The sequence below is a fragment of the Tiliqua scincoides genome, chromosome 1 (genome assembly GCF_035046505.1).
Source record: "Tiliqua scincoides isolate rTilSci1 chromosome 1, rTilSci1.hap2, whole genome shotgun sequence".
NCBI lineage: Eukaryota > Metazoa > Chordata > Lepidosauria > Squamata > Scincidae > Tiliqua > Tiliqua scincoides.
Window position 1 is genome coordinate 126361175 of NC_089821.1, and position 14383 is coordinate 126375557.

The 14383-nt window shown below is 43.4% G+C and overlaps 1 protein-coding gene and 1 long non-coding RNA gene across 2 annotated transcripts in view; one reads left to right on the forward strand and one right to left on the reverse strand.

Annotated features, from left to right (window-relative positions):
* The window catches only part of LOC136648991 (uncharacterized), a 101866-nt gene that overhangs the window by 24430 nt on the left and 63053 nt on the right, over positions 1 to 14383 (reverse strand). The gene's annotated exons all lie outside the window — the stretch shown is intronic.
* Positions 1 to 14383, forward strand: part of PTH2R (parathyroid hormone 2 receptor) — a 68151-nt gene that overhangs the window by 4554 nt on the left and 49214 nt on the right. The gene's annotated exons all lie outside the window — the stretch shown is intronic.

Below are 14383 nucleotides of genomic sequence, written 5' to 3' on the forward strand. Positions count from 1 at the left end.
GCTCACCTATCAAGTGTCTCTAAGGCCATCTACAGCCTATTAAGAGTTAGCCCCATCTATGATGTCAAACTTCGGCCAATGGGAAGTTCAAATCTTCAAACAAAGGATCCAGAATGTTATAAAGGGTCTGGTTAACATTGATACTGGCTCTCAATGCTTTGGACAGTAGTCCCATGAGATGCCTGTTGCTAGCAACGAAATAAAAGCTTACAAACTATCACCTTTGACTACTGAGTCTTGCTTTTTGGACCTTGCAACACACGCAGTTTATTACATTCTGCATGAAATTACCCTTCCAAATGATGATGCTATTATTCGTAAATACAAATTTTTCAAAGGGTTTCCAAAATTTCGGCTACTAGTGGTGTCACCCACCCGCTGGTACAGTCCGCACCCCTGTGACAACACTGACGAGCCCATCCGTTTCAAAAAGTGTGTGTGTTAGAGAGAGTGAGTGCACACATTTGTCATTTAATGCCACAACTCTTAATTTTTAAACTGAATTTATGTATGTGATATTGTCAATTTTTCTGTTGGTCTTTATGATTTTGGGGTTATGAGGCTGATGGCTTGGTTGGTTTCTGTCTCCTGTGCTGCTGTACTGGGAATAAAATACTTGCTTAGATGGAAGCTTTCAGAGAAGTTATAATGAGTGAGATGCTGCAGAGAGCAATATACAGTTAAATTGTCAGAGGCAATTTCTCAAAACAATATTTCTCATGATGTATTGTGATCTTTTGCTTTTCCAGAAGGGGAAAGTTAGATATGATTGGCAAACTTTAAAAACAGCTAGGTTTCACGAGCATGTTTCACAAGCAATGTTTAATTAAGGCTTTTGTTTCTCATGTTGGTATAGACTGTTAATTTAGGGCAGGAGTAATTTAGGAATGGAGTAGGACAGGGAGTAGTCTTCACAAGAAGTCCATGAAGTTTCTCTCACCTGCCAGGGCACCACCATGTTTGGTCTTATAATTCCAGTGTAATGTCTTCACAAGTTTATCCCATTGAGGCTCCTTCATATCTGCATTTAAGCATCCAACAGACTGCTCCTCCTCCCTGCTGCAAGACTTGACTGATCACAGCAGAAGCAAGGCCACATATGGAGGGGGCGCTAGGCAAGGGTGGGCTGTTGAATACCTGAAGATTGCCCTCTGATGGGTAGCCATTTAGAACAGTAGTTCCCAACTCCCTTGACGTACTGGGCCATTGGCCGTGGCTCCCCATTTTGGCTACAATCCTATACACCAGTGGTTCTCACACATTTAGCACCAGGACCCACTTTTTAAAATGATAATCTGTTGCGACCCACCGGCAGTGATATCATGACCGGAAGTGACATCATCAAGCAGGAAAAATTTTAACAATCCTAGGCTACAATCCTACCCATGCTTACCCAGGAGTAAGTCCCATTTGTTATCGTTATTAAAAGTATATGCATATTGACATGAATGGGGACCCGCCTGAAATTGGCTCATGACCCACCTAGTGGGTCCTGAACCACAGTTTGAGAAACACTGCTATACACTGTATAGAGCGGCAGATTTTTTGAGGATTCTGTGGCTCTCCTGGTTGATTTTCGTGGCTCCTGGCTCACAGTTTGGGAACCACTGATTTCGAGGGATGGGCTTGCTGAAGTGCAGCATGTTCAACACAAGAGCAGCACACTGCACACAGAAGCACCCTGATGGGGTGAGAAAAAGCTACATCTGCTTCTTTGAAGAAGCCACTCTTCTCCTGATCCACTAATTCATGGTATAGAACTGCAACCTGGCATGGTGAAGGGGGGAAAAATCTGTTCCATTTTGTAAATTGCACCGTTGTGTTTTACCCAGAGAGACACATATGTTGGTTGTGTTATTGTTTAACTTGTAAGTTGTCCTGGAAATACTTTTATTGAAGGGTGGCTTATCAATCTTACAATAAAAAAGTGAATGCTGTTCACAGTTGTAAGTTCCAGTGTGAAAGGAATTATTTGTGCCACTTGTGGGGGAAAAAACACCTTAGGGTACATACTGAAGAGGATTATTCAAGGTGGATGTTGGGGATGCATCCTGAAGGGTGAGGACATGACACTTTTTAACCACTCTGAGGTATTCATAATTGAAGTGGATAAAGGCTGATGAAACTGTGGATTCTCTCCCCCCCGCTCATTATTTCAGTAGATGCTTAAAGGTAAAACAACTTCCAGAAGGGTTGCCGCGTTAGTCTGTATAGCAAAAACGGGTCCTGTAGCACCTTAAGGACTACATTTATTTCAGCACAAGAATTTGTGGACCACAGTCTATTTCATCAGATGCATGAAGTGAAATTCTCTGTGATTAGGTGTGAATGCGTAAGGGCTACACACTCGCCCACATGGACTTGGAAAATTTTTTTAAGTATAAGAGAGAATTGGCAAGGGGAAATTTAATAAGGCTGATCTTGTAACGAGCTTAAAATTATGCAAGATAAACCCAGTGACAGTTCGCAGTTAATGATAATGTCCTCATAGCAATTAGAATCCAATTAACTTGAATCGGAAGTCAGCTATAATAACAAATTGAAATCTCTCCTGTTTCATTAGAAATTCCAGTTCAGCGTTTCTTGTCTCCCTTCGAGGTTTTTCTGCTGGGGATTCTCACTTTAAAATATGAAGCAGAATGATTTTAGAGTTTGAAATGTTTCCTGACCAAGGGCCCAATCCTACTGATGTCTGGCAAATTCCCATCTTGCAGTCAGGCTCACTCTAGTTCACACTATACCTGCCACCCAGCCTGACCCTCCCTTGGCAGAAAAACTTTGCCTCTCCTGTGCCTTCGCTATTCTCACTTCAGCTCATTCTGCAGGCACCCCCTTTGTCATGAAGAAGGGACAGGAAAAGAGGCGGTGCCTCCTTTGGCCCAGAGATTAGAGGAGAGTGGTGACCTATGACGAGCGCCCTGAATGGGTAGGGTATCATTCCAGCAGTGACTATGTGTGTCCCAGCTGTCTCAGGCACCAACAGCCATTGTTGATTACACAGGACTACAAAACTGAGGATCAGAAAAATTTTTCCCAAACTTTATGGTGGATTGATATGAATTTGGGGTGCCAATTCCAAAAATGGCATCCGTTTTGCCTTCTCACGTCTGGTTTTGGAGATATAGTACAGCCTCATTAGTGAATGGTTCAAGCAGCTTTCTCATGAAGAAGCCATGGTGTAGGCTTCCTCATGAGGAAGCTGCTTTGATATAGGCTAGTGAAAACCATAAGCCAAACACAAACAAATTAAAAGTTAAATCATTAGGAAGTTTAATAGGGAAAATGTTCAAATGTTTACTTATGTTAATGAACCAAATGTTTATGGATATTTATAGCTAAATTAGCTATTGGTTTCTATGTTTAGGAAATAAGGAAGAGAGTTTATTTGTTTAACATGCTTAAAGCATTTTTGATCTTAGTCAGAAGCTGCAGCCAGTAGACAGGTTGTAAATCAAGGAATGTTTTTTAGCAAACTGTCAAAGCATCAGATAAGGTAAAAAGGGAGTATGAGGAATGAATACTGAGTTATTACAGCATGCATACCAAAGACTAGATAAGAAGAAAGCACATGGGAAAAGGGGGATTTTTTGCATTTTAAAACTTTCAGGCTTCCTTAAACCAGAGGGAAGAAGGCTTTTTGGATTCTTTAAACTTATTATTCTATTAGTTCCCTTTAAATCAAAATTACAGTCATGTATGCATATATTGAAGGCTGGGAGGAGTCAATATAGCCAAGTTTCATGTCAAAGAGAGTATGATGGCTGCTTGCTTTTAATGCTTAATGATTAGTGTCTTTAAGAGTGTAAATAATGTTAGTAGCAATGTATGGTAGTTCAGAAGTGAATTTTAGCTGATAAAATAGTTTGATCAAAGCATGGAATACACAGAATAGTAAAAGCAGTTAAAATTTGAACATTGTAATTCAAATGTGACCTAGAAGAGGCAGATGCCTGGCAGAAGTTAATTAGTCTAACAAGGAGATACTGGAATGTGGTTATTCCTTACAAATAAGAACTCTGTATATCTCTGTAGACTCAAAGTGAAAGATTTAGATACTTTTAATTGGAACTCAGAGACAGATTTACAACATACAGAAAAGACAAGAAGTAGCCAGGAAGGAAGATATCTCTTGGCACCAAGAGGCAACATAAATCAGAGTATGAGACTAAGAAAACACCCAATTAGGAACATTTTAATGAGAAAGTCTTAGTAATGCAACTTCTTATCTTGTTTGACAAATGGAGGAAGCTGGACAGGAACAAGATAGTAAAGTTGTTTATGAGAAAGTCCCCTAATTAAGCCAAAACATAATGAGAACCTCTAAGCCAGGGGTGCCCAAACACAGGCCCGGGGGCCACTTGCGGCCCTTGGGGGCTCCCAATCAGGCTCTCAGGGAGCCCCCAGTCTCCAGTGAGCCTCTAGCCCTCCAGAGACTGGCTAGAGCCCATTCTGGCCCAACACAACTGCTCTCAGCATGAGGATGACCGTTCAACCTCTCACCTGAGCTGTGAGACAAGGGCTCCCTCTGCTACTTGCTGTTTCACATCTGTGATACAGCAGTGGCAGTGAAGGAAAGGCTGGTCTTGCTTTGTGCAAGACCTTTTATAGGCCTTGAGGTACTGCAAGACCACCATTCATTCATGTAAATTTATTCAAATTTTAAATGTATATTAATTCTTTTTTTCTTGGCCCCCAACGCAGTGTCAGAGAGATGATGTGGCCCTCCTGTCAAAATGTTTGGACACCCCTGCTCTAAGCTGACACAGAAGGAGCTGGATTTAGTTAAATAAGAAAAGAGTTCTAAAAGAGAATCCTTTTGTACAATAAGAGGTTAGTTTGTCTTGTGTTAAATATATGTTTACACATAGAATAGAAGATACAACTATACAGATCACATATGAAGAATTACACATGGGATAGAGGGAAAGACCAAAAGGGCTTAGTTTAAACATAGGTTAGCAGAAATAAACAAAGACATACCAAATGCCAGTAATAAATGAGTAAAGAGTGCCATCTAGTGGTTGTTGGAAAACAATGTCTCAATGTAAATTTTGAATCTGTAACTTGAAGCTAGCCAATCAAATGTTTGTAAATTTATCTGTGACCAATCCTGAGAAAGCCTTCATCTCTGATGTCATAACCCCAGCCAATGACAGTGTGAGATTCTCAAACAAAGAAGCCAAAATGCAATATAAACAAGAGGTTCACAGTGGAACATTACTTTTTCTCTGAGGGCTCTGAGAGTTCCCACACAGCTCTCATTGCTCTCCATTTTGGACAAGAGTCCCTGAGAAGCCCATTGCTGGCAATGAAATAAAGCTTGCAGACGATCACCACTCTTGCCTACTGAGTTTGGTTTTGAACTTTGCTCTTGACCTTGCAACAGCTTGAACCATTCACTAAAGAGGCCATACCGTGTCTCCAAAACTAGACGTGATAGGGCAAAACGGATTCCAAAAATGGCATCAGCACCCCAAATATACCCAGGAATTGGTGTAATGTTTAAGGAAGCAAAATGTGTGTTGGCCTGTGTTATTCGCTGCTCCCAAGGAGTTGAGGTAGAAAGAGGCAGGTCTCCTGCCTGGCCCCAAACCTGTCTGCAACGTGACTGGAAGCACACCATTCTAGTTCCCTCCTGAGCCCCACTGTTACCCTCTCACCCCATGAACACAGGAGCTGGGGGAGACAGCTGAATTGCTGCTGAAAGTGGCACAGATGTTCTTGAAGTGCCTGTTATTCCATTCCCAACCGCTCCTTCTTTTTCCCCTCTTGCTCTCTTTGCCCCGCCCCAACTGAGGCAGCTGTTTGATTGGCTATTCAGTGTTACCAGGAGATCTTTTAGGGGGAAATAAAGGAAACCCCATACTAGAGACATTGTCTCAGCCATCAACACCCTGAGTCTCCTGCTGCCGCCATTGCCCTCTAACGCACCAGAGATGCAAGCAGCATTGATTCACTCCCTGCTCACTAAACATGAGTGGGAAAGGGATCATCCCATGTCCCTTTAAACTTTAAATGCCATGTAAGGGAGGAACACTTCACTACCCCCTTCCCTCGCTGCATGCTGTCACAGCATTTCATGTTTAAAGGGACATGTTCCTTTTAAACCCATGCCAGGGTAGAGAGCACTGAGACAAAGAGATTTTTCTGTTCCCCGTCCAACTCTGCTGGAAGAAGGGGAAGAATTGTTGCTACTCTCTGAATCAGTGTTTCTCAAACTACTGGTTGGGACCCACTAGGTGGGTCGCAAGCCAATTTCAGGTGGGTCCCCAATCATTTCAATATTTTATTTTTTATCTATGAGACTTGATGCTACCATGGTAAGTGACTGTATTTGGGAAAATGTTACAGACCTGTACTTTTAAAAAGCTACTATGTATATTCTTTTAACAATGATAGTCAATGGGACTTACGCCTGGGTAATTGTGGGTAGGATTGCAGCCTAGGATTGTTAAAAATGCTCCTGCTTGATGATGTTACTTCCGGTCATGACATCACTTCTGGTGGATCCTGACAGATTTTTGTTTTAAAAAGTGGGTTGAACCACTGCTCTGGATCACTTCTCCTTGCTTACTTGGTTACAAAGCAGACAATTACGAAGTCAGGCCATTCTGAACCAGCCTCTTCTCCCTTTCATTGACTTACCAGAAGCACAATCTGTAGCCTGCCTGGTCCCCTCTGCTTCTGTTTGATATGAGCAGAATTGGTGCAGGCTGGGAACCCAGAGTTACAACCTCCCTGTTCTTGAAGTCTGTGACGGATTGGTAAGAAATTGTTTGCCTAAGCCTGCAAACATGCAGGCAAGCACTCAGCACTGTGTTCATATGCGTAAGGGACATCTTGGGCAACAATGTAGATGACATTATTGGTTCCTGTAATAGTGCTGCCTGAGTGGATATGGAGACTAAGAGAGAAATATGGTTTGTGGCAACGTCTGGCACAGAGCATGTATGAAACAAAGGTAGCTATATTGCCTTAATTAATGCCGAGGACACGGGGGATTTGATGTGTGTGCATCAGTGCTAGCTCAGGTTCACGAAACAACCTTTTAATTAACTTTTCCAATGTTTGATTAGCAGTCACAGCTCTCCTGCATTGTTGTGGCTGAACCCACAGATTGGCTTATGCATTTTTTCCTTTGTTCAGATTGTGTTGTGAACAGAGAATTTCATGCAGTGTGATTTGTTAGTGGGCCATTTTTTCTTATTGTGTAGCTGCAGGCGTTTAGGATGTGCAGCAGCAGTCTTGGCTTCACATTGATTTTGCTGGCTAGAGGGTCAGAAGAGGGCTCTGTCAGCTTGGGGAGACCTACAGTTCTAATTGTGCTTTTCAGCTAGTAGCTCAGGGTTGGGTAAGCAGTAGGTCAAGAGGGTAGTTTGTATTGGAACTTGTATAGTGCTGCGTGAAACCCACCTCATTACGTTCCTTTTATTTTTTCTGAATAGCATTTAGACATCATTGTTTGCATTGGAGGCCCCAGCAGAGACCTCAGTCAATCCAGCTACAACCTGTAAAAAGAAGTAGGCAAGCAATCATCTCAGCCAGTTAAAACATTACTGGCCAACCGCCTCCCTTCTGATTTCACCTGTTGACAATTGATTCTTGTGTATATTTAATGTGTGTGCCAGTATTTATCACTTGGTATCTTATAGTTGAACATATGGATTGCCTCTGTTTAAAAAACAAAACAAAACTGTGTTGGAAATCTTATGAGAGCTTTGTTACTTGATTTCTGATGCCTGTTTAACAACACAAATCATCACTTGATGCTGTAGCATTTAAGCGGAGCTTTGGACATTGTGCAACGCAGGAGAAAGGAAGTTAATGCAAGTCCCTTGCATTGATTGTTGCCCACTTCTCTGTAATGCAGAGCAGCATTTCTGAACCAGTGGTACTTGTACCACCTGTGACACTTGAGGTGGTGTCTGGTGGTACTTGCAGGACCTTCAGGTTCCTGCGGACTGGCAGCAAGTCCATCAATGCAACAAAACAAGCAGCAAAAGGAGCCTCTGTTTGGCGGGCAGAGTGCCAGAGTGCACCTTTCAGACACTCAAAAAAGCCCTCTGTCCGTCCTGAGTCTCTTACCTGTGTTTGTCGTGTTACATCTGGCCTCCCAATCTGGAAGTAACTGTTGAACCCGTTACGTCTGGTGGTATTTCAGGTAAGTGGACCATGTAAAATGGTACAGCAGGGGACAGATGTTGAGAAACGCTGATGTAGAGGATACTGCATTTCTCCCCCCCCCCCCACCACCACTGGTATTGGGGCAGAGGGATGTCAAGCTGCCATTCAGACTTGAAATGTAAAATGGTATACTGAGTGTGTGTACCACTTTTATTCCAGTGTCAATCTTGATGTTTAAAGAGTGATCCTGTTTAAAAACAAACAGAATGCTGGACAGCCGGGCAAGCTAACTAAGGGCCAAATCCTATCCAATTTTCCTGCTCCAGTGTAGCCACAATGCAGCCCCTTGGTAAGAGAACACATGTTCCTATACCTTGAGAAGGTCCCAGTGACTGCCCCTCCACCACAGGATGCAGTGCACTCCCCACTGGCACAACTACACCAGCACTGGAAAATTGGATAGGATTGGGCCCTAAATCTACAACCTCTCATCACTACAGCCTCTCATCATTTGGCCAAACATTTCCAGTCACTGGGGGGGGGGGGGAGGATCTGTTTCGGTACTCATTCGTGTCAGATATGTCTTGAACTATTGGCAAAGGCAGCAAGAACTTAAAAAAGTTAGGCAAATGTCTTGAATAAGCAAAATTAAAATGCTGGGAAGAGGGCTAAGCTAGAACTCTTCTTTGTATTCATGGAATTTTTCTATGGCAGATCATGCAGTAATAATAATAGTAATAAATAATAATAATGTGAATCTACAGTCTAACACATTAGTCCAGACACAGTATGCATAAATCTGTAACAGGAAGCTAAATGAAAGAGACTATAGAAAAACATTAATATACCAGAAATAAAATGTTATATTTATGCAGGGCCATCCATGGTACTTTCTGTGCAGTGGAAACGAAGCCAAACTGAACCCAGGCAGGTCCATGTCACAAAGCCTTCCAATTGTAAGACTCTTTTGTGCACAGATTTTGGAAGACATGGTTATTTGCCTCCTTTTGCTCAAAAGTTATTTGCCTGGTGTCAGAAGAGAATGACTCTTCCCATTATGACTTGATCATGGTACCCTGTGCAAAAGTCCCCCTGCTCTAAACTGTCCACAGGGAAAGGACAGCAAGATCTTCAGTAATGCCTTTGCAGTTTCTAAATAATCCTCTTTGCCTGGTAAGAGGCTGCACTAATAATCTTTCACTACCTGTTGTCTTTGGAGGGATGAGTCTTCCATCACCTCTTCATCTGGCCTAAACAAAGAACACCTCATCTTTGCTGTGATTTATTATGGTGGAGGTGACAGGCAGGATTCTCTGCTCATTATTTAGAGATTGTGTCTTTTTTTCAATGAGCAATAAGGAATTCATCAGCTTCTTCAAGCAATAGCAGCGTTTGCTGAGCTGATAAATCTTTAGCACTTGCACTCTGTAATAAAAGAACAGAAGTGGGAATCACACTTTACATTGGCCTGGGCTTAACTGATCACTAATCTTAAGAACATAAGAAGAGCACCATTGGATCAGGCCATAGGCCCATCTAATCCAGCTTTCCGTATCTCATGGTGGCCCACCAAATGCCCCAGGGAGCACACAAGACAACAAGAGACCTGCTTCCTGGTGCCCTCCCTTGCATCTGGCATTCTGACGTAGCCCATTTCTAAAATCAGGAGGTTTCTAAAATTAGGAGGTTACCCATAATGGCTTGTAACCCGTAATGGATTTTTCCTCCAGAAACTTGTCCAATCCCCTTTTAAAGGCATCCAGCCCAGACGCCATCACTGGATGTTGTGGCAGGGAGTTCCACAGACCAACCACAGTCTCAACAAGAGAAGTGCCACACAGGCTGAAATCCTAACCGCACGTTCCTGAGAGTATGCCCCATTGAACAGAATAGGACTTACTTCTGAATATACCTGGTTACGATAGTGCCCTTAGGGCGCAATCCTAACTGGCGCTTGCCTGCTCCAGTGAAGGTTTGCATTGCGCCATTAGTCACTTAACACAGCAAAAGCAACTGGAATGCACTTGGCTCCTTCAAATGACCCTTTTGGTATGGATTCTTTTTCCCAAGAAAATCTACTCCAGGAAGCAAGCAGATTAGACCAGGGGTCGGCAACCTTAAACACTCAAAGAGCCATTTGGACCCGTTTTCCAGAAAAAAGAAAACCTCGGGAGCCACAAAACCCTTTTGACATCTAAAATGAAGATAACACTGCATATATAGTTTGTGCTCCCCTCTTATAGGTTCCAGTTATATAATACACTCCCCTCTTGTAGGTCACAGTTACATAATACACTCCCCTCTTATAGGTCCCACTAAAAATCAGGTCCAGACCCACAGTTGGAGAACAACTGTTTTAGATTGTGCACAGGTGAACTGCTTGTGAAGGATACTGCCATTCTTTACAGTCATTTACTTCTGTACTTTTGTAAATGCCTTTACACACAATACTACCTCTGAACAAGACCACTTAGTACTACTTAACACTGTTCACAAAAGTGCTCCTGAACAAACAAGCTAAGAGTTCAAAACTGCATAAAATAAAAGGCATACTAACAGTGATTACTTCCCAACAATGAAATATGCTTTGGTGCTACATATACAGTATGTTATACATACAGTATACAAACATATACAGAATACCATCTGGTGCAGGGGTCTGCAAACCCCTTTCAAGTTTCCAAGTGAAGGAAATGGAGCAGTGCGAGTGTGAGTGAGTGAGGGGGGAATGCTGAGTAGGGAGCTTGAAGGCTGTAATCCTGGGCACACGTTCCTGGGAGCAAGCACAATGGGACTTACTTCTGAGGAGACACGCACAGGATTGTGCTCAGAGCTTGGGAGGAGGACTGAGCAGCTGCGCTCAATTGCTTGCTTTTGCGCAGGAGGGAACGTGCGGCGGTGGCGGGGGCTTGCCCTCAGCGGCGGTGCGGGCTCTTTGGGCAGGAGCTGCTCTGCCAGCCCATTCGCGCCCTCTCCTATGGGGCGCAGCCGCAGGACACGTGGGAGTTGCACTCGTGCGCTCGGGCTGGTGAGCGGCGGCTGCGTCGCGGGAGGGGCAAGCCCTTCCCCCCCGACGGGTTGGCCCCGCACGGAGCTGCAGCAAAAGGCTGAAAGAGCTGCTTGCGGCTCCAGAATGGCAGGTTGCCGACCCCAGGATTAGACAGACAAATCTTTACTTTTTGCAGGAGTCCTCAGAACTTTTGCGCAGCTTGAGATTCAGACAGGACTCACTGCTGGCACCACTGGATGGCAAAAGAGTGTGGGGCAAGCCATACTCCACTTGGAGCACTGTTCTCAAACTCCAGAATGACAAAAAGGCAACCTTTAAAATGTCCTGTTTGGTGTGAAGAGGAAGGGGATAGAGGGCCATTGCGTCTATTCAGACAAGTCTTGCTGTGAGCTTTTGAATGCAGGACTTGTTCTCATTCAGCTATAATGAGATTTGTGGAAGAAACACAGTGGCAACTGCCACAGTTGTTGTTAGGCTCCATGCTCACTGGGAATAGCAGCTAAGAGTGGGAGCTGGAAAGTCCTTTCTTCATACCTTGTCAGAGGCTATCTTAAGCAAACCGTTCTCTTTCAGCCGCAGTCCCTTGTTTGCAATCAGAGGCTCAGATACTGACCAATCTTACAAAGTTGCTGAAAAGATTACTGATGGCCCAGTCTTGTGGGCATGCTGCACTGCTAGAATTCGCAGGAAGTTCTGCTTGATAGGATTGGGCCACATGTTGAATTGGGGCGCAATCCTATCCAGCTTTCCAGCACCGATACAGCAGTGCCAACTGGGTGTGTACTGCATCTTGTGGATGTGGTGGCAGTCATGGAGGCTAGGAACATTTGTTCCTTTAGGATGGGGCTGTATTGCAACTGCATGGGCACTGGAAAGTTGAATAGGATTGCGCCCTTGGTTGCATTTTTTTTAACCTTAATTAAAGTTTTTGTTTCAAACTCCCAGTCCAGGTTTTTGAATTTGCCAAAATAACAAACACTTGGTTTTAAACACATTCATGCAGGAAAATCTATACCATGCCACCCAGCTGTGCGGTGAGCTTTTTGGCAAACAAAATTTAAGCTTTCCCTGCATGAATTGCCAAACAAGTTGTCTAAGCTTGCCAAAAAGATTGCAATCTTTCAGCTACTATTTTATTTTTGTTAAACTAGAGGGAAACAACAGATGCTGGGATCTCTATGGAAACTGAGCACACTTTACCCCAAGGCCTGACTACAGTATAAGCTTACAGCTTACATTTAAGCCATTTCTGCCTAATGTTACATATTCGCAATAGGGACTAAATGCCTGTGAGCTGGGCAAATATGGGTTAAATACATAAGCTTTTACAGCTTGCATTCATCTCAGTCCAATCTTTTACCACACTTTTTTAACACAGCTCCCTCAGTGTGGCTGAAATGGGGAAAAAAAATTTTATGCCCCTAATTTATTTCTTTTTATCCCCTGTTCTTTAATTCAAGCAAACTTCTGCAGTGTAAAAATTCAAAGGCTGAAGGTTTGTACTGCCCATGTGACTCATTTTCACAAAAAGTGTTAACCTGTCTACAGATTAAAAGTAAAACGTGTATTGCTTGTGAATGTTTTTGGTCACACACTTTACTTCACAATTAGAAATTAAAGAGCGGGTCCCTCTCAACATTTGAGTTGTTCTTTACCAGTCCTCTGTTATTCAAGGGCCTAAATCTATCCATTATTCTACTTCAGTTAATTTTATTCTCAGCAGTTCACCCTTATTTTAATGTTGTTAGAGTAGCATTTTAGCCTTGCAGCATCCCATAGAGCTAGATTAATAAGAGACTGTGATTCATCCAGACTTGACATGCATATAGAGCTGGCCTCTCTCCTATCCAGTTCCATCTGTGTCTACTGTTTATCAGCTGCAGAACACACAGCAGCATTCTCCATATTCCAGCCACAATAACCAAACAATATTCTTTTCCTCTCCATGTTTCCCCTTTCTTGTAGTCCAAGGAAGCAGTCACTAGATTTGAATTGCAGGACTTGCTTTTTTCTTCAAGAGCCTCATTCAAGAAGGAGGATATGGGGCACCTTGACAAGATGGTTGTAGTTACAGCAACACCTTGCCTTTCATCCACTTGACTGTCATCACTTTGCTCTTTCAGCCATTTTAAATTATAACCACATTTCACATTTCTTCCACGTGCTTTCCTCTTTCATCTGATTTCATTGAACCTTCCATGGTATTGGTTGACATTCTTACTTTTTTTTCTTTTATTTAGATTTTGCTTGCATTCACATATGTTAGATATTTACATTTTTCACCAACCAAAATAAATTTGTAAGCCAAAAAAAGGTTGTTGGCAACCTTCAGTCTCAAAAGACTATGGTATCACGCTCTGAATGGTGGTTCTGGAACAGCGTCTAGTGTGGCTGAAAAGGCCAATTCAGGAGTGACAATCCCTTCCACACTGGGAGCAAGTGCAGTCTGTCCCTGGTCTGTCTCCCTGGCTGTGGGCCTTCCTTCTTTGCCTCTTTGCCTCAGTCTGTTGGCCAAGTGTCTCTTCAAACTGGGAAAGGCCATGTTGCACAGCCTGCCTCCAAGCGGGCCACTCAGAGGCCAGGGTTTCCCACTTGTTGAGGTCCTAAGGCCTTCAGATCCCTCTTGCAGATGTCCTTGTATCGCAGCTGTGGTCTACCTGTAGGGCGCTTTCCTTGCACAAGTTCTCCATAGAGGAGATCCTTTGGGATCCAGCCATCATCCATTCTCACGACATGACTGAGCCAACGCAGGCGTCTCTGTTTCAGCAGTGCATACATGCTAGGGATTCCAGCACGTTCCAGGACTGTGTTGCTTGGAACTTTGTCTTGCCAGGTGATGCCAAGAATGTGTCGGAGGCAGCGCATGTGGAAAGCATTCAGTTTCCTCTCCTGTTGTGAGCGAAGAGTCCATGACTCGCTGCAGTACAGAAGTGTACTCAGGACGCAAGCTCTGTAGACCTGGATCTTGGTATGTTCTGTCAGCTTCTTGTTGGACCAGACTCTCTTTGTGAGTCTGGAAAACGTGGTAGCTGCTTTACCGATGCGTTTGTTTAGCTCGGTATCAAGAGAAAGCGTGTCGGAGATCGTTGAGTCAAGGTACACATAGTCATGGACAACCTCCAGTTCATGCGCAGAGATTGTAATGCAGGGAGGTGAGTCCACATCCTGAACCATGACCTGTGTTTTCTTCAGGCTGATCATCAGTCCAAAATCTTGGCAGGCCTTGCTAAAACGATCCATGAGCTGCTG